This window comes from Scyliorhinus canicula, chromosome 6, assembly GCF_902713615.1.
Source record: "Scyliorhinus canicula chromosome 6, sScyCan1.1, whole genome shotgun sequence".
Classification (NCBI taxonomy): Eukaryota; Metazoa; Chordata; class Chondrichthyes; order Carcharhiniformes; family Scyliorhinidae; genus Scyliorhinus; species Scyliorhinus canicula.
The window spans coordinates 91,219,748-91,242,691 of record NC_052151.1 but is presented as its reverse complement, the minus strand read 5'-3'; the positions used below and the strand labels follow the sequence as shown (position 1 = coordinate 91,242,691).

General features: G+C 44.5%; 1 long non-coding RNA gene across 1 annotated transcript; it reads left to right on the top strand.

Annotated features, from left to right (window-relative positions):
* Window positions 1–9,558: 9,558 nt before the first annotated feature.
* Window positions 9,559–22,117, top strand: LOC119967307. Its single transcript, XR_005460959.1, has 3 exons — window positions 9,559–9,646; window positions 21,149–21,206; window positions 21,917–22,117. It is a non-coding gene; the product is annotated as an uncharacterized LOC119967307 (long non-coding RNA).
* The last annotated feature ends 827 nt before the right edge of the window (window positions 22,118–22,944 follow it).

Sequence of the window (22,944 nt, the reverse complement as noted above, 5' to 3'; positions counted from 1 at the left end):
AATAAGAGCCTGGACTTTGGGATCCTTTTGGATTCTCAGGAGAGATACAAACTTGCACAGGCCTGGATGGATAGAGAATGCTTGCAGCATTTAAACCAGGAGTTAAACCTGCACAGGACTGATAGAGTATCCAGACAAGCTCAGTCTAGCTGAGATATCAGAGAGGGAAGATGTTTTGGCCTTTCTGGGAGAGATATTTAATTGGCTTCTGCCCAGCTCCTTTTCAGAACAAAAATGATAGCAAAAATGGAATGTGCCTTCTGCTCCAGAATCTTATGAAAGGCTCGACCAATCCCAATCAAAAACAGGAACTGTCCTGGAGTTTCAGAAGAGGGGATCAAAATTACATCGCGAGCTCTGCCGCAGATCACAGAGGATTGAGGACTGTGCCTGTGCCAGTTCAAATAGCAGCTTGCAGTGGTGGTGGTGGTGGTAGGCAGGGCAGGGGGGGGGGGGGGGGGGTTCAGTTCAAAGGTTTAAAATCAGCCAGCAGGACAGCCATTAAAAGGAGACCAAGATCAGACAACGATTTGAAAGGGATTCTTTACAAGCCTTACAGACTTCGGCTTGGACTACCTCTCCTGTGAAAAGATTATAGCCAACTAGCCCATTTGAAGACAAGTACTGAAAATTAGTACAACGCATTTTGAAGACCATCCATGCCAAATTTGCAACATGCCCAGAGGAAAGCCAGAGGTGGGGCAGCTGCAGAATATCCCCATCCATCAACAACAACAACATGAACTGTCAGTTCTTGTGGACGTCCATGCTGGTCATGTATCAGATTTTTCAGTCATGAGAGCATCCACAGATGATGGAATCATTTACAATTTGGACATATCTGAACAATTAGTTGTCTATCATAGGAAGGGTGAAAAGTTTATTTAAACATATGAGGCGCAATTGAGCAGACCAAAGTTAAAATCCGGTTTTGGTCCCGTTGGTGGGAGTTTTGCGATGGCCGCATTGGCAAGATTACAACCCACATTCAATGGCAATTAAAGCACAAAATGAGCCTCCTTGACATTTTTGACATTGCCTGCTCCTTTGCCGTCTGATTCGCCTGACTCGAACCTCAGCTGCTTGCTGAGGGAGAACTGTTTTTAAACGCTCCTTCACTACTCACTCCCAGTCAACACACAAGTATAGCAGTGCATAGACCTGCTCCTCACTTTGGGGATGGCAACCTCACAAGGCTTCTCGATGCTGTAGATGAGAATTGGGGCACTCTGATCCCTTGAAGGGATCGGAGGACCAGCAGCAGGGTGAGAAATGCAGCCTGGGAGACAATGGTTGTGGCTCTCTGTGCAGGCAGAATGACAAGGAGGACCAACGTCTAATGTCAGAAGAAGAGCAATGACCTCCAATGAGTTGTAAGGGTAAGTTACCTCTCTCCTCGCATCATTTACTACTGCCACCCCTCAAATTCCCAAACTCGCACCATCTCCAATCCATTGACTGACACCGCGCACCCTGCTCACATCTGATCTTCAAGCTTGTTCTCAGAACCCCCGGCACCCAAAAGCACACCCGTCCATGTCTAGTTGCAGTGCCCACACCTGCCACCTGCTATAGACGCCCATGACCCATCATCTGGCCAACACTGCTCTCTCTCTGTCCCAGCAGGAGATAATACCCAAAATAAAATGGGAAGAGCCAAGAAGGGAGGAGGAATCCCAAGGAATACCCTTAGAGGAGTGGGCCACTGAAAATTGCAAAGTTGCCTGAGGAGAGAGAAGTCACCATCAGTGTTGTTGCCCTGTGCCAGAGAGCCGAGGAACCATTTCCACTTCACCCAGATGATCTGTCTAAAGCGAATTGTCCATGTCAGCCAAAATGCTCCTTTGCTCTCATTGACCGCGTGAACATTGTCTCGCAGGATCACCACCTGATGAGGCCGGGACAGCCAATGTCATAACCCCCTCCCCCCCCCCCCCCCCCCCCCCCCCCCCCCACCACCACCCAGGAGAACACCTCGGGGGAGAGTTCTGAAGAGAGCACTGGTGAGGCATCACAGCTATCACCCACACCTTCTGGCAGTACAGAGAGACACATCACGGGGGAAACATTAGTGGTCAGGCTGCAGGGGCACAATCTGGTGAGCACCCCACAGCTGCTGATGCACAGCAGCTGAAGCAGTAACATCCAAGGGTGACAGCAGTCGGAGCTCTGCTGGATCCCAAGGCACAGATGGATCTCAGCCAGATGCTGAGCCTCTGGACAGGCCCTCCTAGAGCTGATGCAGATGATAGGACATAGACGTGAAATTCAGGAGATGGTGTCAGCAACATTCCAGTGATTGCAAGGCCAATTGGAGGAGGCTCAAAGGCTCAAGCCACAAGAGATGGTGACGACAATATGTGGCACCGAGGCCAAAACTGCAAGGTTGGCGACCACAGTGGAAAATCTGGAGCACGACATCCAGGTCTTGAGTGGTTGTGTCAAAGCTATGGCCCAGTCCATAATGACCATGGCTAAGGGCCTCAACATCATGTCCCAGTGACTGAGGGACATGTCTCAGATGTGTGGACATTACCAAGGCACTGCAGAGCATGGCCCAGTCTATGAGGACCATCACTGAGGGCATCGCTACCATGGTGCAGATAATGGAGAGCCTCCAGGGCTGGCAGTGCCAGATGTCTCAGCGGCTTCTAGAGTTCACTCCAGCTGCCTCTTCATCCCATGGAGTTCTGCAGGGTCCTGCGGGCATTGTTAAGGATGAAGAAGTACTGGAGGCCAATCCGAGGCCAGCCACCAAGGAGATTATGGCAGCCTCCAGTTCTTCCGAATCCCCCCTCCCCCTTCTGACACCAGCGCATCTCAAGTGCAGCGGGCAGAACAGGGTGGCACGGCGACGCCTGTGAAACCAGTGAGTAGACATGGGCCCTCCGGCTCCAGTCCCTCCAGAGGATGTCTAACAAGGGCATCAAAGACCACAAGGTGCAGAAAGTAGCAGACTGTCTCTATCTCTGAAGTGCATCCTGTGGACACACATAGCAGTAGACCACGAAAGATCAAGAAGAGTGTGGGCACTGAGGAGGCGGAGTCACTATTTGGAGCAAGGGAAATAAAAATCTATCATAGTAAAATGTTCACTATTAAAACATGTCACATCTTATACAAGTGAACCCTCTGTCACATTAATCTTCCGCACCCCCTCCCCCTATTCCCATCTGCTCCTCCCACACCACCCAAGCATTATTAAGCGGAGAGTGAATGGGAGGGGAAGGGGGTGGGAAATGGGGGGTGGCATGGAAATGTCACTTTAAGAAATGCTTGTCTTCTCAAGTGGCTGCAGTGATGTCATTGTGTGGGTGGAGCTGGGCTCTGGCTCTGCTTTTTACTTTCGTTATGAGCTGGAAGCTGTTTTTGGCTCTAAGTTTTAGTTTGTTTTCAGTTGAGAGCTGCATTCAAACTAAGGAGGTGTATTTTGGCCTCTTTCTCTGCGTGCTAAAGATCACCTGATGATTTCAAAGTAATACCTGTTTCTGTAAGGAATGCAAACCTTTGTTGAAAAGGGTCTTTGACTTATGGATATTGTCAGGAAAGGTATTAAGGGTTGCCTCTAGAGTATTGTATCTTTGGGGGGGTATCAGTGTTGGTAGTTGATAAGATGTTTACTGTGTGTTTATAAAATGATACCTGGATTCACAGAATAAACATTGTTTTTGTTTTAAAATACTTTAGATCTCTGTTGCATCACACCTGTAAAGTGGGCCCTTGTGCTCTCCATAACCAAAATCTATTAAAAGTTGTATGTCAGATGAACTCCATGATATACTTTGGTGTTCTCTAAACCCTGGCCCATAATAGGGGAAATGGGGAGAAATGAGAATCCAAGGGGGAAGGAGGAGGGGGAGGGAGAATGGGGGGAAGGAAATGGGGGAGGGGTGAATTGTATTGAGCTGACAGACACAGTATCGGCCTAAGAGAATCTGGAGATGATGAGGGCATCCCTGGTCCTCCTCGCAAAAAGGACCTTGCCACAGCCTGTCCTTCATCCTCCAGGTACACCGCAGGCTTGGCCTCCAGTCCCTCCTGTCCCATCTCCTCCTTCTCCTCCTTAGATGAGGCCACTTGTCCCTCCACCTCCTCCACAGTTGTGCCAGAGGACTCAGCAGACCATCACAAAATGGGACACCCTCTGGAGGATGTTCTGCAGGGCATTGGAAGCACATTTTCAGCAGCCCGATGCACCACTCAACAACAGCACCGGGTGGCAAGGCGAGCCTCATTGCAGCCTCACAGCCAGGTCCTCAGCGGCTAACCATTGTCCCCCATGAGCCAACCTGTCCTCCTGGCGTGCTCCTCAAAGACACTGGGAATCACCAAGTGCCCCATGATGTCGTTTCCATGCAGGCTCCCAGGGTAGTGGGCACAAATGTGCATTATTCTGAGGTGGTGGTCGCACACAATCTGAACATTTAGTTAGTGGAACCCAGGGCAATGGCAGCAAATTCTGCAGCCAGGGTATCATAGAATTTACATTGCAGGAGGCCATTCGGCCCATAGAGTACACCGGCCCTTGGAAAGAGCACCCTACTTAAACCCACACCTCCACCCGATCCCCTTAACTCAGTAATCCCGCCTAACCTTTTTGGACACTAGGGACAATTTAGCATGGCCAATTCACCTGCACATTTTTGGACTGTGGGAGGAAGCCGGAGCACAGGAAACCCATACCGATACGGGGAAAACGTACTGACTCCGCACAGATAGTGACCCAAGCCGGAATCAAACCTGGGACCCTGGAGCTGTGAAGCAACAATGCTAATCACTGTGCTACCATGCTTCCCATCTTGGTGAGTACAGTCTAGGTCGAAATTGATATCGTCTGATGCCCTGGCATATACCTCAAGGATACACATATGTCGGACGATTGGGATAAGCCACACAGGTCCCACCTCGAGCCCTGGAATGACCAGATAGCATGGAAGTTGAGGGCTGAGGTGATCCTCACAGCCCTCGGGAACAGGTGACTTCCTCCTCCACAGGGTGCCATGTCCCCAAGGAAGTGGCATAGTGCTGCACTGCCTTTCTGCTGCAACGGAATTTTCTGCAGAATATGGTATCAAGGATTTACCAACGATGCTTGTATATGTTGAGCTGTCGTGTGCCTCACCTTCTGGGTCCCACCTCAGCCTGATGTGAGGCCATGACTTCAGGGTATGCGGCTGCCCCTGCACACTATGTTGTCCTTTGTGCCTTTTACAGCGTCTGCCCACCTCAGCTGCCACATGCAGTGTGAGGGAAGCCTTTATGGCATAGACATCAGCAAACATAGTTTTATCTGAAAGAAATTGGAGGACAAGAGAGACCAAAAATGAGTTAGGGCTTCTACCCTGGGACCCTCCAATCGCCCAAGCCTCCCCCACTCTTATCATGACTGTCTTGCCTTCTCTCAGAGTGCCATTCAGTGAGTTGTGATGGCAAACCTTGCCCTGCACACAAATCCCAGACACAACATGCACCCCTCGATCCGAGACCCCAGGCTTCTACTGGAGACATGCAAAAGGCCATGCTCAGATGCCCTCCCCTCTACACACTAACTTTTTGGCCTCGGGAAGATCCTCAGTGGTGAAGCCCTGTTCTTTACTTTTTGATTGTTGGCAGCTGCCTCTATGGTGCTGATGCTCCTAAAGTACAGGCATTAAGGTTTATTGCACATGCAGTGCAGTAATCATCCTCTGAAACATGGCATCTGTGCCTGCCAGGTTGCACTGCAGAGTTTAGGAACATGAAGTGCTCTCACAATTATATTATTTCTTATGTCTGAATAATGCGTGTAGTCTTCCAGTTGAAATAAATGCTTTATTGAGTAAGTTTGTTCTCTCTCCAGAGCTTAAACTAGATGTTACATGAACATGATTGATTAAGAAGTACACCTGTGCTGAACTGTCTGTCTGTGTCTTGACTCTAGCTACTGTTCCTGTGAAGAGGGTGATCCTAGCTTCCGTCTGTCTATTTATTCATCACTTGTGTTCCCTCTGGTGATTACATAGTTGTAGTGTATTTACATTAACCCATTGTGAACATGCAGATATGCAGATCACTACATCCCCCCTTTTTTCTTTTTAGATATTTTCTGTACGGTGTTAAAGAAAATTGTACAAAACAGGTAGATAAATGATGATATCTATATTTTACAAGTTGTGATGGCATTGCTAATTATACAAAGCCAATTAATATTATGAGTCCAATCATTATAAAAAAAATTATCAGTCCAAGCTTTATAATTTTAGCTGGTTGAGTTTCTTTTTTCTTCTGTCGTGAAGTAGTGATGTAGATATTTTAATGTCTTTGTGAATGTCGTCAGTGTTCTTTTGTTTAAGTAACCAACAAGTCATCATGAGGTGTTTGAATGGTCAGATCACTTTTGATGTCTGACCTGACATTTTCCTGTGCTTGTGGTATCAATTCGGTATGTCATCTTTGTTGTCTGACCTGCATTTTTTCCTGTGCTTGCGGCATTGATTCTGTGTGTCAACTCCCTTGAAAACTGGTTTGCTTATTTGTTTTGGACCAAATTTGTGAGATTTGTTGTGATGCCATGTTATGTCTGTACTCTTGCCATTATTTTGGACTGTGCTGCTACATTGTCCTTCTTGTGCAGAGTTGTACCACGTTGTACAGGTCATTGTTTCATTGTTGTTGTTTTTGATGTTTTTGTCGTTGTGCTTGTTGTTCTTGTTGTTGTTTTTGTTGTGCTTGTTGTTTTTGTTGTTGTCTTGGTTGTAGTTTTTGTTGTTGTTCTTGTTGTTTTTGTTGTGCTTCTTATTGTTGTTATCATTGTTGTTCTTGTTTGTGTTGTGTTTCTTGTTGTTTTCATTTTGTTCTTGTTTTTCTTGTGCTTCTTGTTGTTTTTGTTGCGCTTCTTGTTGTCGTTTTTGTTGTGCTTCGTGTTATAGTTTTTGTTTTTCTTGTTGTGCTCAATGACTGTTCATTGTGGCTAATTTGAGTCATTCTCAAAATTATTGGTATCAGTGTCCTTTGTGGTATCTGATGATTCATTGAGTGTTTCGACTGGAGGTTTGTGAGAATAATCTAATGTTGCATTGATCCTGGTGACATCAGTCATTTGAGGTTGATTTGATTCCTCTTTGATTCCTTGGTGCTCCTCTTCTGGAGTCATTTCAGGTTGATTTGCTTCATCGTTGATCTCTTGGTTCTCCTCTTCTGGAGTCAACGTTATCAAGATTTCAGTTTTTTGTAGGTTGTTAAGAGTAGATGAGTGTTTAATTGATGCGGTCACACTGGACTCAAGTGTAGTTTTACTTTGATTGTTGAGTTCTTCTGTACAGACGAGCTGAGATCTGTCAGTCTCGCTGTGATCTCGCACATTGTGTATGCTGATTATGATCACTGTGCCACTATTCATACAGACAGTAGTTAGACATTTGTGGTCTTCTTTTTGTTGTTCGAATGAGCTGGGTAGACTTTCATAGTCTGCTTCTGGTTGCTCAAATAAGGTGGTAGACCATTATAGTCTTCTTGTTGTTGCTTAAATGAGCTGGGTAGATTTTCTTCTGGTTGTTGAAATAAGGTGGATAGACTTTCATAGTCTTTTTCATGCATGGTTGTCGCTCTGGAGTCTTTAATTGCTTCCATTGTGGAGTCTGTCAACAAGCTCTCTGTGGAGGCTTGTGTTGCTCTATCTGTGGAGTCTTTCATCACTCTGTGTGTGGAGTCGTGCAGTGTTCTCACTGTGAAGTCGACCTGTGCTCTCTCAATGGAGTTGGTTGGTACTCTCTGTGTTGCGTTGTTTTCTTCTTGGCTATTTGACAGGTTGGTGTCTGCCAATGTCTCAATGATCTGCCATTGCTTCATGGTATTGGATTCATCTTCATGAGTAGAGTTGTATTGAGCTTTGCAACCATGTTGCTGATGCTATGATATCATCATATCCGAATAACTCAGCCATGTCTGAGTAGTATTCTTCAATAAACAAATCATCATCTTTGGTTTCGGATTTGTTATTGTGCTCTTCACTTTTAATTAACAAATCATCTTTTTTAGTTTTAGATTTGTTAATGTACCCTTCACTTTGGATGCTGCAAACTGCTTGTTCCAGGGTGCTGCAAAGTTATTTTCAACTGCTGGTTGAAGTTCAGGTATTGTTGTACCTTTTGAGGTTACATTTTTGGGTTTTGTACCTTTAAGAGTCTTATTGGTGATTTTCGGGCATTTTCCCAATAAGTGGGCGTGGTCTGAGTCTTCTGGCGTCATGATACTTGTGACGTCATGCGTACTAATCGATTGCGTATGCGCAGATCAATCTTTGAAAGGTGTACGATCTTTTTTTAACTGCACATGGGTGACTTGCGCATGCGCAGAATGATCTTCGGCCAATGCGTCTTTTCTCAACTGTGCATAAGAACATAAGAACATAAGAACTAGGAGCAGGAGTAGGCCACCTGGCCCCTCGAGCCTGCTCCACCATTCAATTAGATCATGGCTGATCTTTTGTGGACTCAGCTCCACTTTCCGGCCCGAACACCATAACCCTTAATCCCTTTATTCTTCAAAAAACTATCTATCTTTACCTTAAAAACATGTAATGAAGGAGCCTCAACTGCTTCACTGGGCAAGGAATTCCATAGATTCACAACCCTTTGGGTGAAGAAGTTCCTCCTAAACTCAGTCCTAAATCTACTTCCCCTTATTTTGAGGCTATGCCCCCTAGTTCTGCTGTCACCCGCCAGTGGAAACAACCTGCCCGCATCTATCCTATCTATTCCCTTCATAATTTTAAATGTTTCTATAAGATCCCCCCTCATCCTTCTAAATTCCAACGAGTACAGTCCCAGTCTACTCAACCTCTCCTCATAATCCAACCCCTTCAGCTCTGGGATTAACCTAGTGAATCTCCTCTGCACACCCTCCAGTGCCAGTACGTCCTTTCTCAATGCGCAGCTTCGGTTTCTTTCGCATGCGCAGAACGGAATTTTGCCGAGTTGCGTCTTTTGTTGATGTGCGCATGTGCGGAAAGTTTTGAGTCTGAGACACCATTTTAACAGACTTGACCTCGTGTTGGCCCTATGTGCTGTTTTCATGGTGGTAAAACGCATTATACTGTTCTTTTTGTTCGTGAGCAAGGCATTTTTGTATAGTGATTGTTAAATCCTTTTCATTCAGTAGTTTTTTTTCTGAGATGCTCATCATTTATGCCTGAAACAATTTGGTGATGAATTTTAGAATCATGCAGCATTAAAAAGTTGCAGGCTAGTGCTACTGACTTTAAATCTGTGACAAAGCTGTTGAATGGTTCTTCATGTTTTTGCAAACGTCTGGTGAACCTGAATCGCTCAGAAGTTTCATCTTTCTGCATCTTGCAATGGCTTTCAAACTTTCTAATTATTCCAGCAAGTTTGGATCTGTCCTCTCTTTCAGACTAAGTGAAAGAGTTGTACATTTCTACAGCCTGCTGTCCTGCAAAGGATAAAAGCAAAGTTATTTTTCTAGCTTCAGATGCAATGTTCAAATCATGTGCTTCCATAAAGATATGGAATTGCTGTATAAAAACTTTCCAATTATATTTAAGATTACCGTTCATTTGAAGTTGATGTGGAGCTTGAACCTGGTCCATCGTGCCGATTGATCTCCGAAGGATCTGAATGCTGCGAAGCCCTCCCAAGTTGAATGTCTGGTACAAATTTTCTTTTTTCTTTTTCTCTTTTTGGTTCTAATGTATTTCTCCAGTAAGTTTTCCCAAAGTCACGTCCTGGTACCACATATTATTTATTTTGTCCAAATATTGCTCGTAGTCTTCGTGTTGAAGTAAATGCTTTATTGAGTAAGTTTGTTCTCCCTCTAGAGCTTAAACTAAATGTTCCATGAACATGATTGATTAAAAAGTACACCTGTGCTGAACTGTCTGTCTGTGAATTGTCACTAGCTACTGTTCCTGTGAAGAGAGTGATCCTGGCTTTCGTCTGTCTATTTATACATCTCTCGTGCTCCCTCTAGTGATTACTTAGTTGTAGTGTATTACCATTAACCCCTTGTAAACATACAGATATGCAGATCATTGCAAGAACTAACAAGGCCAATCCCACATTTGGAATAGCATACAGCTGTGAAGCTGGAGGCTGCCCACAGTCAAAGGGAGTGAAATTGGCTTTCAGGAGAAAAGCTGCAGTATGGCTCTGTCCTGGATGAGTTTAGTAAGACAGACAGGCTGCAGATGTGGTTGCCTCATCATGGGGTCTCCACAATGTTCAAAGATGGCTTGAAGGTCTCACAGACGCAAAGCCCCCCTCACCACCGCCCCACGGCCCAAAGGTGACTCCCAACCTGGAGGGCTTCAGCCCTTTGACCAAGCCCAACCACCCTGAGGGCTCCCCTTCCCACTCCACCCCTCCCTCACCACTGGGGCAGCAACTGTGGTGCCCTTGATCTACATGCCAGAAAATCGAGATGGCTACGCACCTACTTACTACCCCTCAGTCACCGTTGAGTGAGCTTTGCATTTTTGAGAAGGAGTACTAAACGACATTCCGCTGGGGAGTCGGATAATTCCCAGGAGGTCGCTGCATTCGACTTCAGTCTTGTTAATGAGATTGAAATGCATGCAAATTAGGGTTAATGATATTTGCATCACTTTTGGGCGAGGTCTGGTCCTCGATGCTGGGAGCTCGCCGAGGCAATCGCAAAATGGTTTGCGTCTGGTGCGAATCACGATTTTGCCCTCTCCCGCTATTCACCAGGTCTGTGCCGGGTGCGACGTGGTTTCTGATCCATGCCCATGATTACTGAAGTAAGGAAGGGCAATATCTGTGCAAAAACCCTACACCTAACAAGAAAATTCAAAGACCAAATTCCTAAAGCTTTTCTTAGAAAATTTTGGAAAGGGCAGCACGGTGGCGCAGTGGGTTAGCACTGCGGCCTCACGGCGCTGAGGTCCCAGGTTCGATCCCGGCTCTGGGTCACTGTCTGTGTGGAGTTTGCACATTCTCCCCGTGTCTGCGTGGGTTTCGCCTCCACAACCCAAAAATGTGCAAGCTAGGTGGATTGGCCACTCTAAATTGCCCCTTAATTGGAAAAATGATTGGGTACACTAAATTTATTAAAAAAAAAGAAAATCTTGGAAATATAAGAGTAGAATTTTTGAATTTATGCTTTTGATGAGAAACTATGTGTGTCGGAGTACATATTGAGATTTCAGTGCTGAGATGAGGAAAATCATCCAATACTTTTCTTTTATTTGTCATTCAGTGAATGCTGATAGAATGTTTTTTCTGCTTAGATATCAGAAGAGGCCTGTGGTGCCTGTTACTCACTCCCCTAGCCCATGCCAGTATACTGGTTGCCGATACACACAGCCTAGATTTATATTGAAGGTTGTTACCTTAGTCGTCAAGGAGGAGTCTGGAAAGGAGAGTCAAACGGTGGTTTATTTCCAATAGGAAATTATTTACATGCATCAGTCCAAGTCCTAGCTTGGACTATTCTGCAGCTTGGCTCCTACCTGGGCCGGTTTTTACGACAATGAATTAACAAGCCCATTAATGGGCTTCCACCCCTCAGCATGGCAGCTTGTACTCCAGGCTCATGGGGAGATTAATGTCTCATCCCTGTGTGTCTCGTGGGGCATATAATAGTTATTTAGGTGAAGCACTGGAGAGCAGAGAAGTGCTTTTGAAACCGCCGTCCGACTTCATGCAGAAAGGAAGACAATTAGGAGGGTTGCGAAATTGTGTAAAAACTTTTCATGGATGCAAAATTGATAACAAATTGGCAAGTGTCAGGAACAATGTTGTCAGTCTGCTTTGAGCGTTATATTTGTGCTGAAAGGACTATTAGTATTTGATAAAGTTGTCCAAAGGGTTTGAAAGTCTGAAATGTTTATCCAAGGTCCCATGTGAAATACAAGCCCCATTTTGAAAAGACCACTCAGCAATTAAGCCAAAATAATCAGAGCTGAGTGACATGCGGGAAGCATCCAGTAGATCTGTCAGAAACATCTGTGATCATTTATGTGGTCAACCATAAAACTCCTCTCCGAGACCAAATATGACATTGGAGAGGATGATCAGGAGAATTTCAAACTTCCTTTTAGCCTGTGGTTAGACTACTGGTTTCTTTCACTCACAGTAGTAAATATGTGGATAAAGTCGTCACGCAAAATATGTGGTTGAGGTGGTCATGAAAAAATGTACAGTTCAGAATTGCTGGGTTAATGCCGTATTCACTAACATTCCAAGCTTTTACTTCATGCTATCCTAAAGCTAGTTGATTGTTGCACAGTTATAATGGAAAGATTTTTTGAGTACCACCTTTTTGCCTTATTAGAAAAGTTTGAATACTTAGAAATATCCTTGCTTGAATTTTCTGACCAACATATCAAATATCCTCTCACAGTTATCCAGTTCATAGAACCATAGAATACTTAGTGCAGAAGGAGATAATTTGGCCCTTTGAGTCTGCCTCGACTGTATGAAAGCACACCCTACCTAGACCCAATCCCCCGGTCTTTCCCCGTAACCCGACCCAACCATTGGACACTTTGGGGCAATTTATCATGGCCAATCCACCTAACCTGCACACCTTTGGACTGTGGGAGGAAACCGGAGCACCCGGAGGAAACCCATGCAGACACGGGAGAAGGTGCAAACCCCACACAGACAGTCACCTGAGGTCGAAATTGAACCCAGTCCCTGACGATGTGAGGAAGCAGTGCTAACCATAGAGCCACCATGCTGCCCCACTTAGGTACGAAAAATTGTAAAGAAGATTTCTTTAAGTGCTGCATGACTGGGAAATGTTGATATTTGGAGGAACCTGGATGTTCTTGTACTCAAATCACAGGAGGTTAACATGCAGATACAGCAAACGATTAGAAATGTTTCTTGTACCTTAGCCTTTATTAGTGTAAAGAAGTCTTAACGCAGTTATGTTGTGCCTTGGTGATGTCACACCTGGGGTACTGCGTACAGATTTTTTCTCCTTACTGATCGAAATTGACTTTTCTAATCAGCTATAACCATAAAAGTAAGGGGAGATGATAGAGGTTTAATTGAGAACACATTAAGAATAATTAACGATAATCATATTAAGCATTACTTCAGTGCAACTAGCTAGGAACGTGGTATGGGAAATTGGCCCCAAGCTATTTAAATACATATATATCTTAAAATTGATAGACAGACAGTTTGGCCAAATTGGGTGAATTATAAATTAGTTGAAGCCAATCAGGAAGTAAAAAGAAGGCCAGACCTTAAGATAATCTCCTTAAGAATCACTTACCGGGATGGAAAATCTCATTCCGGAATCACTCTCTCTATGTTTCTGAATCCTATGTCTTTGCTGCTTGCTTTTGCTAGTTGCCATCTTTCTTTTGTTTAAATCACTTAGTTATTTTATACTGTGTATTATGTTTTGAAGAATTACCACGATCTGTAATCGAATGAAAACTCAACCATTGTATTCGCTAAAGACAATTCATCTGACTAGCTTATTGTAGGGCTAGTCGGAACTCTCTAAATGTTATATTGAAAATAAGCTTACCAGTGGCATAGCTGAAGAATAATGTTCAAGTGGACTTTGCCAAAAAGCACAGACTTGACCTCTGTTATTTGGGAACTGAGAAGGGATAACGGATATCCAGGGTTCCGAATAGACACAGAGGTCCATCACTTACCTAAGGAAGGACATAATTGCCCAAAGTGAAGTAAAGGCCTGTTTTTGTGGATGAGGGAACTATCCTGCAAGGACGGATTGAGCTGATGGGATAGTGAGAGAAGATCTTACTGAAACATGTACAATTTTAAAAGGGTTTGACAGGGCAGATGCTGAGAAGAAGTTTTAATCTACCTGAGGAGTCTCAGAATAAATGGTTGAGAATTTAGAACGGAGGTAAGGAGAAATATCTGAATTCAAAGAGTTGTGAAGCTTTGGAATTCTTACTCCCATACTCACTCATTGAATATATTCAAGTTAGAGATTTACATAAGAGAGTCAAGGGAGATGGAAATATTGCAGCAGGGCGTAGCTGAGGTAAAAGATGCGCAATTAACTTACTGAGTGGAGTGTTATGGCACAAGGGCCAAATGACTTACTTCTGCTCCAGATATCCTACTTTCTTCTTTTCATTGCAGTGGTTAAAGACAGATGCATGATTCTTTGAACAATATATGATATTGATTTCTTTAAACTGGTTCCTCAGAGGTGCAGAATCAAAAGATTCAAAATTCCATAGCAACTAAGGTCAGAAAGTTCTATTTCTGTCCGCAGTAGCTCATTATATAGATACTAGAGTTCCCATTGCAGTTCTCTTCCTGAAATGCACTAAGGCAGACTTTTGACTGTTTCCATCGGTTGCAATTTCTGGAACAGGTCTCTAATCTGTCTCCGGAGGCTTATAGCTTGAGGGGCACCACTTGGCATCAAGCATGACTGACCAGCCAGCTCTCCTGCTAGCCATTGGCGCATAGGAAGGATTTGCAGGTTAACACTCGACCTGTTTGCCGAATTCTGAATGCAACTTACTTGGCCATTGAGTTCTGGTGTGGGACTCATACCCAGAGCTTCTGACTCGGAGGCAGGGTCACTATTCACTGCATTACAACAGTTACACTGAGTATGCACATCACTTGCTGGGTACTTTCAATTCCAATGGAGGAAATGTAATAACCTGTACACCTGTCCTCCTACATCAGGCTTTCCCAAGAAATTCACCCTTCTCTCTAAACCTCAGTCGAGCTGAGTACCATAACAATGAAGGAACTTAATTTTTTTATAGCTGCTTTCATATCCTAAACTTGATTTAAAACATCTCCCAGCCAATGAATCGCTTTTGAAGTGCATTCACTATTAACTTACATCTGCAAATTTGTGTACAAAAGGCCCCACAATATACAGTAAGATCAATAAAAACATATTAGTCTGTGAAATGTGATTAGGCCGAAAAACAGGAATTACAGTATGTGATTAGTCACACCCACCACTTACAATGCAGGTAACACACAAACATTGTGCTGCCTGTTCATTACCTTGATTGTGGCATGCAGTCAGCGTTAAGTAGAGTGCTAAATTTCTTTATAATGTTATGGTATGGGGAGCACACGGCCCACTCTACAGGTGTGGTACAACAGAAATTGAAAAGTATTTTTTAAAACAAAACAATGTTTATTCTATGAACTAAAGTTAACCTTTTTAAAACAAACAGTGAATATCTTAGCAACTATTAATTAAAATACAACCCCAAAGATTACAACACTAAGCAACCCTTTTACACTGTTCTTTTAACATCCAAAAGACTTACCAAACCTTCAAACAGGAGCACTTTAGGTTTACATTCAATACTGAGACCTCTTACAATTCTGGGTTCACCAAATGATCCATAGATAGCCTTTGGATGGCAGATGCAGCTCCTTGAAAAACACAGACAAACCCAAGCTTTTTCTCAAACTGAAACTGAAAAGCAGAACCAGAGCTCAGCTCCACCTACACATTAACATCACTGCAGTAAGATGAGCAGCCAAAAATGTCTTAAAGCGACATTCTCATGACAATAACGTAGCAGCTGGCGCAAGCTCCTGAGAAGCTGGCAGGAGCTCAAGCTAAACTGCATTTGTTTAGCCGGCATGCACCCCTTCAAGGGGAGATGCTGCAGCAGGTGTTGGAGGTGGCTGCAGAAGTGTCTTAAAGCAGGAAGAACATTGAAAAGTCGCACAATAGGGCAGAGAGTTTTCTCCAAGGTTCGCTAATGCAGCACTGGAGGCATTGGTGCAGGAGGTGGGCAGGAGGAGAGAGGTCCTTGAGCCACCGCAGACCTCCAGGCCAGCGTGGCAAAGGTAATGGGAGCAGAGAGGTGACACAGTCAAAGATAGCAGTGTAGACTGAGTTGTAGATGCAATACCATAAAAAGTGTAATGACCTTACAGAAATCTTCAAAGTCAATAAATGCATCTTTAAAGTGTTTTTACTTCACACATTGGTCATAATTCTCCAGTTGTTCACTCACAGCAGGATTCTCTGGTCCCACTGACAATGCAGCCCCGCCTGTGGGCTTCTTGGCAGCATGAGTTGGCTTCAATGGGAATTCCCATTGACAGCGCCAGGAGGAGAGAATCCTGACATCAGCCAAAGGTGTACTGCCTCCTGCTGCCAGGAAACACGTGGTTGGGAGGCCGGAGAATCCCCCCATTAATAATTAACCTCACACACTGCTCAATTCACCACCATTTTACTCACCTACCAGCAATCCCTATCAACCATGATTCATGACTCACATTCTTAATTTCACTTTATCTGCACACTTCTAAAAAACTGCACACATTTCCCGGATTGCATGCAACGCAAGCTATTCAACCACAATGAAATGAAAATGAAAATCGCTTATTGTCACGAGTAGGTTTCAATGAAGTTACTGTGAAAAGCCCCTAGTTGCCACATTCCGGCACCTGTTCGGGGAGGCTGGTACGGGAATTGAACCGTGCTGCTGGCCTGCTTGGTCTGCTTTAAAATCCAGCAATTTAGCTTAGTGAGCTAAAACAAACACATCACTTAAATACATTGCACTGCGCTCATTGAAATATTTCTCTCTCTCAGGACAAGGTGGCACTTAGTTGCAGGCATAATCACCTAACTGGCAAGGCACAGATGCTGCATGTCTTTAACCGGACGGAGGAAATGGTTATCTCCATCAGTGATGTGGCCATAACCAAGGTCATGGCTGGTGACAGAGCTGAAAACATCAAGTGTGATGATAAGCTCCAAAGTAACCCTTGCATCTTGCATCGTCCCTATCTCCAATCTCTTCTCTTTCACAATATGTAAACCTGCACCTCTTGTTGTCACCTCCTTCTCTCACCACAGTGCTACATTGTGTTTTCTTTTTTCCAATACAACATGGTCCAGCAGCAGTGGAAGAGTACAAGATGAAAAAGAGGCTTGCAATGATGCACTTACACAGGCTCATTAGAAAAAAAAAAGGTATTTATTAATTTTAAAAAACTATACAGCAGTACCACAACCATACAGCTGCTGTTAATACCCTACATATCCCCTGCTTAGGTGAGGTTCCCACCCTTGGGGTGATTCCACGCTTTGCATCCCAATTGGTTCCCCAAGCAAGCTGACCCTTACTCTGCTGTGTTGTCCTTATAGGGACAATAACAATAAATCACCTCATCCCTCCCCTATTAACTCTTTTACACAATCTTCAATAACTAAGCTACTCAGTCCTAAGTTCTATCCAAACATTATGGGCGGGTTTCTCCGAACTCCGCTCTGAAATCGCGATCAGCGTGGGGGTGGAGAATGGCCCTCAAACCCGAGATTCTCCAGTCCCCGCAGAATCGCCACCAATCGCATGTGATCTACGCGGCGCCAGTTGGGGGACTTTGAAAGAGGCCCCCATGGCGATTCGCCGAGTGTAGCTGGCCGAGTTCCCGACGGCGTGGTTCTCTCATAGTTCCAACCGGTAGGAACTCGGCGTGGTAGGTGGGGGATCATTCACCGAGGGGGCCTCCAGAATGGCCAGGATACCGATCGGGGGCCACTGATCCACTGGCGCGCGCAATCTGGGGCAGGCCTATGTTTTCGGTGCTAGTCCATGGTGTGGGTCGGCCATGTCGTGCAGGGCGGCCGACACAGGCCATCGCCGTGCGCATGCGCGGACCCCCAACCGGAAGTGCAGGACCCCGTATTGGCAACCAGAGCTGCGAGGAGCACTCCAGGGGCTTGCTAGCCCCTTGAAAATCAGAGAATCATCCTGGACTTTATCCAGGTAAGTTCAGAGTGGTTTGTGCGCATTGTTTCACGGGCGAGGGGACATAGCCCCATTATTGGAGAATCGCACCCTATATGTATGAGTTCGACAATTATAAATCAAGTCTTTAAAGGATTTTTCTGTTTCCTGGAGAGCAGGATAATTTTGTCATCTGAGATACTTCCACAGGATTGACATTGAAAGGAACTGCAATAATGTGTACTTCTTTGGGAACAAGCAGTTTATCAAAATTGCTTCCACAGAGACATCAGTTATGTTTATAGCAGGTCGATCAGGTATTTGGGTCCAAAAACATTTCTCTTGGCATCACTGACTGCTGGAGCATCTCCTTACTCTTCAAGTGGTCCAGGTGTTCATGAGCGAACCATCCCTCCATATCTACTTAGTAAGACAAGGGTTCGATCTCAGAGACAAAAATTCGAGGGATCTAACTTGATCCACTACCAAAGTTTCACATTATGCCAACATGTCATCTTATGTACTGAATATTTTTTTCATATTGCTGTGGTGTTGGTTCATTGATAAGATCTTGATACTTTCGTGTTTGAACATAACCTTTTATTGGTAGACTTTAACTTTGTAGAGTTCCAAATACGGTCTTGGACAGAGCTGTTCCATGTAGGCTTGTTGCTTACGAAGTTCTGTCTTGGACTGTTCTCTGACTATGTGACTACATACATCACTCTGTGGATGGTGCCACTCTCCGTTCCCACCTTGACCCTTCCTCTGCCGAGCATCTTACATTATAATGCATGCAAACACATAGAATGACATTCCAACACAATCTTATGTCTTGACAATTCTTTCACAATCTAGGTCTTTCACTTGTGAAGGAATAGTCATGGTTCTCTGTTTCTGGTACTTGGGTCGTGTGATAAAGTTTCTTCTCTTTCCAGCATTTCAATTCAGCGTTGACCAGGTGTGGAGGTCTCAGGGTAGTTGGCATGGGTGACTTTAACTTTCCAAATATTGATTGGAACCTCTATAGGTCGAACAGTTTGGATGGGGCAGTTTTTGTACAGTGTGCGCAGGAGGGTTTCCTGACACAATATGTGGATAGGCCTCCTAGGAATCTTTGGGAGGTAAGGGATGAGATTGCAGAGCCTTTGGCTTTGATCTTTGGGTCCTCACTGTCGACGGGGATAGTGCCAGAGGACTGGAGAGTGGTGAATGTTGTTCCTCTGTTCAAGAAAGGGAATAGGAATGACCCTGGCAGTTATAGGCCAGTTAGTCTTACTTTGGTGGTCGGTAAGTTAATGGAAAAGGTCCTGAGGGATAGGATTAATGACCATTTGGAAAGATGCAGTTTAATCCGGGATAGTCAACAGGGATTCGTGAAGGGTAAGTCTTGCCTCACAAATATGATTTAATTCTTTGAGGAGGTAATTAAGTGTGTAGATGAAGGTAGAGCAATTGATGTTGTATACATGGATTTCAGTAAGGCGTTTGATAAGGTTCCCCATGGTCGGCTCATGAAGAAAGTAAGGAGGTATGGGGTAGAGGGAAATTTGGCCAATTGGATAAGTAACTGGCTATCACATAGAAGACAGAGGGTGGTGGTGGATGGAAAATTTTCAGACTGGAGACCAGTTACCAGCGGTATACCACAAGGATCAGTGCTGGGTCCCCTGCTATATGTGATTTTTATCAATGACTTGGAGGAGGGGGTTGAAGGGTGGATCATTAAATGTGCTGATGACACCAAGATTGGTGGAGTAGTGGATGAGGTGGAGGGCTGTTGTAGGCTGCAAAGAGACATTGATAGGATGCAGAGCTGGGCCGAAAAATGGCAGATGGAGTTTAACCCTGGTAAGTGCGAGGTGATTCATTTTGGTAGAAAAAATTTGAATGCGGTTTATAGGGTCAACGGCAGGGTTCTGAGGAATATGGAGGAACAGAGAGATCTTGGGGTTCATGTCCACAGTTCTCTGAAGGTTTCCACTCAAGTGGATAGAGCCGTGAAGAAGGCCTATAGTGTGTTTATTAACAGGGGGCTTGAGTTTAAGAGTCGTGGGGTTATGCAGCAACTGTATAGGACCCTAGTGAGACCACATTTGGAGTATTGTGTGCAGTTCTGGACACCTCACTATGGGAGGGATGTGAAAGCATTGGAAAGGGTTCAAAGGAGATTTACCAGGATGCTGCCTGGTTTGGAGGGTAGTTCTTAAGAGGAAAGGTTGAGGGAGCTAGTGCTTTTCTCTTTGGAGCGGAGGAGGATGAGAGGCGACTTAATAGAGGTTTATAAGATGATGAGGGGGATAGATAGAGTGGACGTTCAGAGACTATTTCCTCCGGTGGATGTAGCTGTTACAAGGGGGCATAACTATAAGGTTTAGGGTGGGAGATATAGGAGGGATGTCCGAGGTAGGTTCTTTACTCAGAGAGTGGTTAGAGTGTGGAATGGACTGCCTGCTGTGATAGTGGAGTCAAACATTTTCGGAACTTTCGAGCGGTTATTGGATAGGTACATGGAGCACACCAGAATGACAGTAAGTGGGATAGCTTGATCTTGGTTTCGGACAAAGCTCGGCACAACATCGAGGGCCGAAGGGCCTGTTCTGTGCTGTATTGTTCTATGTTCTATGTTTCTAATAGTATACTTTGAAGTTGATAAACTTGCATCAATTAATTGAATTGCATTTAAGCCAAATATAAATCAAGATTTTAATATCACTATCTTCAGGGTTATGGCAGTTTTATTTACAAGTACCACAAATGGCTTTCTCCCACTGATATCTGTCCTTTGTACTCCTTACCTCAGTCTTCTTCTTTCACTTATTTGTTTCCTCAAACTAACAGATTTGTTTCGAATCACTAGCTTTCGGAGCACTGCTCCTTCCTCATTTGAGGAGCGTGCTCCGAAAGCTAGTGATTTGAAACAAATCTGTTGGACTTTAACCTGGTTTTGTAAGACTTCTTACTGTGCTCACCCCAGTTCAACGCTGGCATCTCCACATCAGTTTCCTCAAGGCAATGTCCCGTGGTGAATGCAGGTTCACAATTGTTGCCAGCTCTCCAGTATCTTTCATCCTATACTTCATGTGTGATTCTGGACAGTGAACTTCTATAGATGGGAGGATATCGCAGGCATATATGATCCTATCCTCTCTCCGTGTAGACATAAATTTAATGCACCAGAGACTACTGGACAGTGAATAAGAGCAGGAAAATTAGACAATTTATTTTCCTTTTCTTGCCTGGGACAAGATGGTATCTCAAACACAGCCTTGAATAAGGATAGACTGGGTTAGCAAACATGACATGGTCCCCAAGATCAGCTGAGTAGTCCCAACGGACGGTCAGTTGACAAAAATGAGTCCCAGGAAAAAAAAGATTTGAAAAACACCACTCTAAGCATTTCTAAACTTTTGACTGTACCGGCCAATTCAGGTTTGTTCTGTGTCTGTCCTACAGGGTCTGGCAATATTTTAACATCTCAAATGGCTCTATTCACCCAATGAGAGGGATTCAGGTGAGTATTTTATATTTCAGACTTTGATTAAAACAGAATACTCACGGGCAGCATGGTGGTACAGTGGTTAGCACTGCTGCCTCATGACACCAAGGTCCCAGGTTCGTTCCCGGCTCTGGTCACTGTCCATGTGGAGTTTGTACATTCTCGCCATGTCTACATGGGTTTCATCCCTATAACCCAAAGATGTGCAGCGTAGGTGGATTGGCCACGCTAAATTTCTCCTTAATTGGAAAAAATAAACTTGGTACTTTAAATTTAAAAAAACCCAGAATACTCACAGAGGCTGTGTCATGATAATTTTATCCTAGTCGCCAGGTATAATGATGCACTTTTACAGACTTCCTCGGGAACTCATGTCAGACATTCTATAGCCCTGTTGTAGCCATTAGTTAGCACTGTGCAGGAGCACTAGGTCAAGCAAAGGTACATAGAAACTAGGCACTGAGGGAATGCACAAATGTGTTTAATGACTTATTTGTGTAATATTGTATGACCTGAATTATAAAGTTGGGTGGAATGTTTGTCTGCTAGTGGTTTTTACTTCAGCACCGTGAGAGGCTATTAGGTCTGGCATTGCTGTCGAATGGTGAGTTGGGGTTGCTGTCACTGGTGTCACAGTCAGGTGGGTCAATCACAGACAGCCCATCCAACAAGGACATGCATTGATTGCACCCTCCTTCTCATTCTGGTTTTCTTCTCCTCCTCAGGAACTCATCGTAAATACAGTGACAAGAGCTGTCCTCATGATGTGCAGGATGCAGCAAACTCCAAAGAATCATGACACATGCTCTGGTGGATATTGCAGGATTCCTCCAGAGTGGACCAAGATATGGAAGCACTGTTTAAGCACCCCAATGATCTAGTTGATCATATTTCATGTAGCAGCGTGGTTGCATTGTAAAATGAAAGGTGGGTAAATGTACCCTGACTGACATTGATCAGTTTGCAGTAACCCTTCTTAACTCAGGTGCGTTACGCGGTGGGATAAATAAAGGAGACAAGAGTCAGGTGAAAGTCCAACACAACTTTATCGAACACTATTCCAGAAAATAATACTTATTAGACTCTCAAAATATAAACAGTCTCAGATGTACACTAGTTATCTACTTCTGACATGAGTTCCCAAGGTTTTGCTACACCCTATCCATGGATTGCTATCACTATATTTGAATTGTTTGTCTGAAAAGGACTGGTAATACCCATTGAATAAGGTTGGGACAGGCTGTTTCTCAGTTTTTGGGTGTTGGCTGATGTTTAAGGATCTGCAGTCATCGATTTGAGCTTCCTGTCTTCTACGATAGTCCTGGTCTTCGGGTTGTCTCGCTGAGCTGGTCTCTCAGGAGCAGTAAGAAGGTGCAAAGGTAGGGAGAGAGCTGGGGTAATAGGTTGTCCTTGTTATACCCCTCTTCTCAAAGACTCTGTGGCCTGTGTCAAATATTAGAGTTGACCGGGGGCAGGAAGGTCCAATGAGGTAGCTGCTCCTCATATTTGGAGGTCGCAGAACAGAGTTTTGAACCTCCAAATGTCAGGTGTAGTTCTGCCTCTGGCCCCCTACTTAGCTGGGTGCCAGTGCGCCTGCAAGCATTCTCCTAACAAAGCTGGTTCTCTGGAGGTGTAAACAAATGTTCATTCTGAAACAATCAGGCTTCATTGGAGGTGTAAATAATGGTTTGTTCTGAAACAATTAGGTCATGAGCACCTGGCCAGGCAGTCCCAGCCCTGACTGGATGAACAC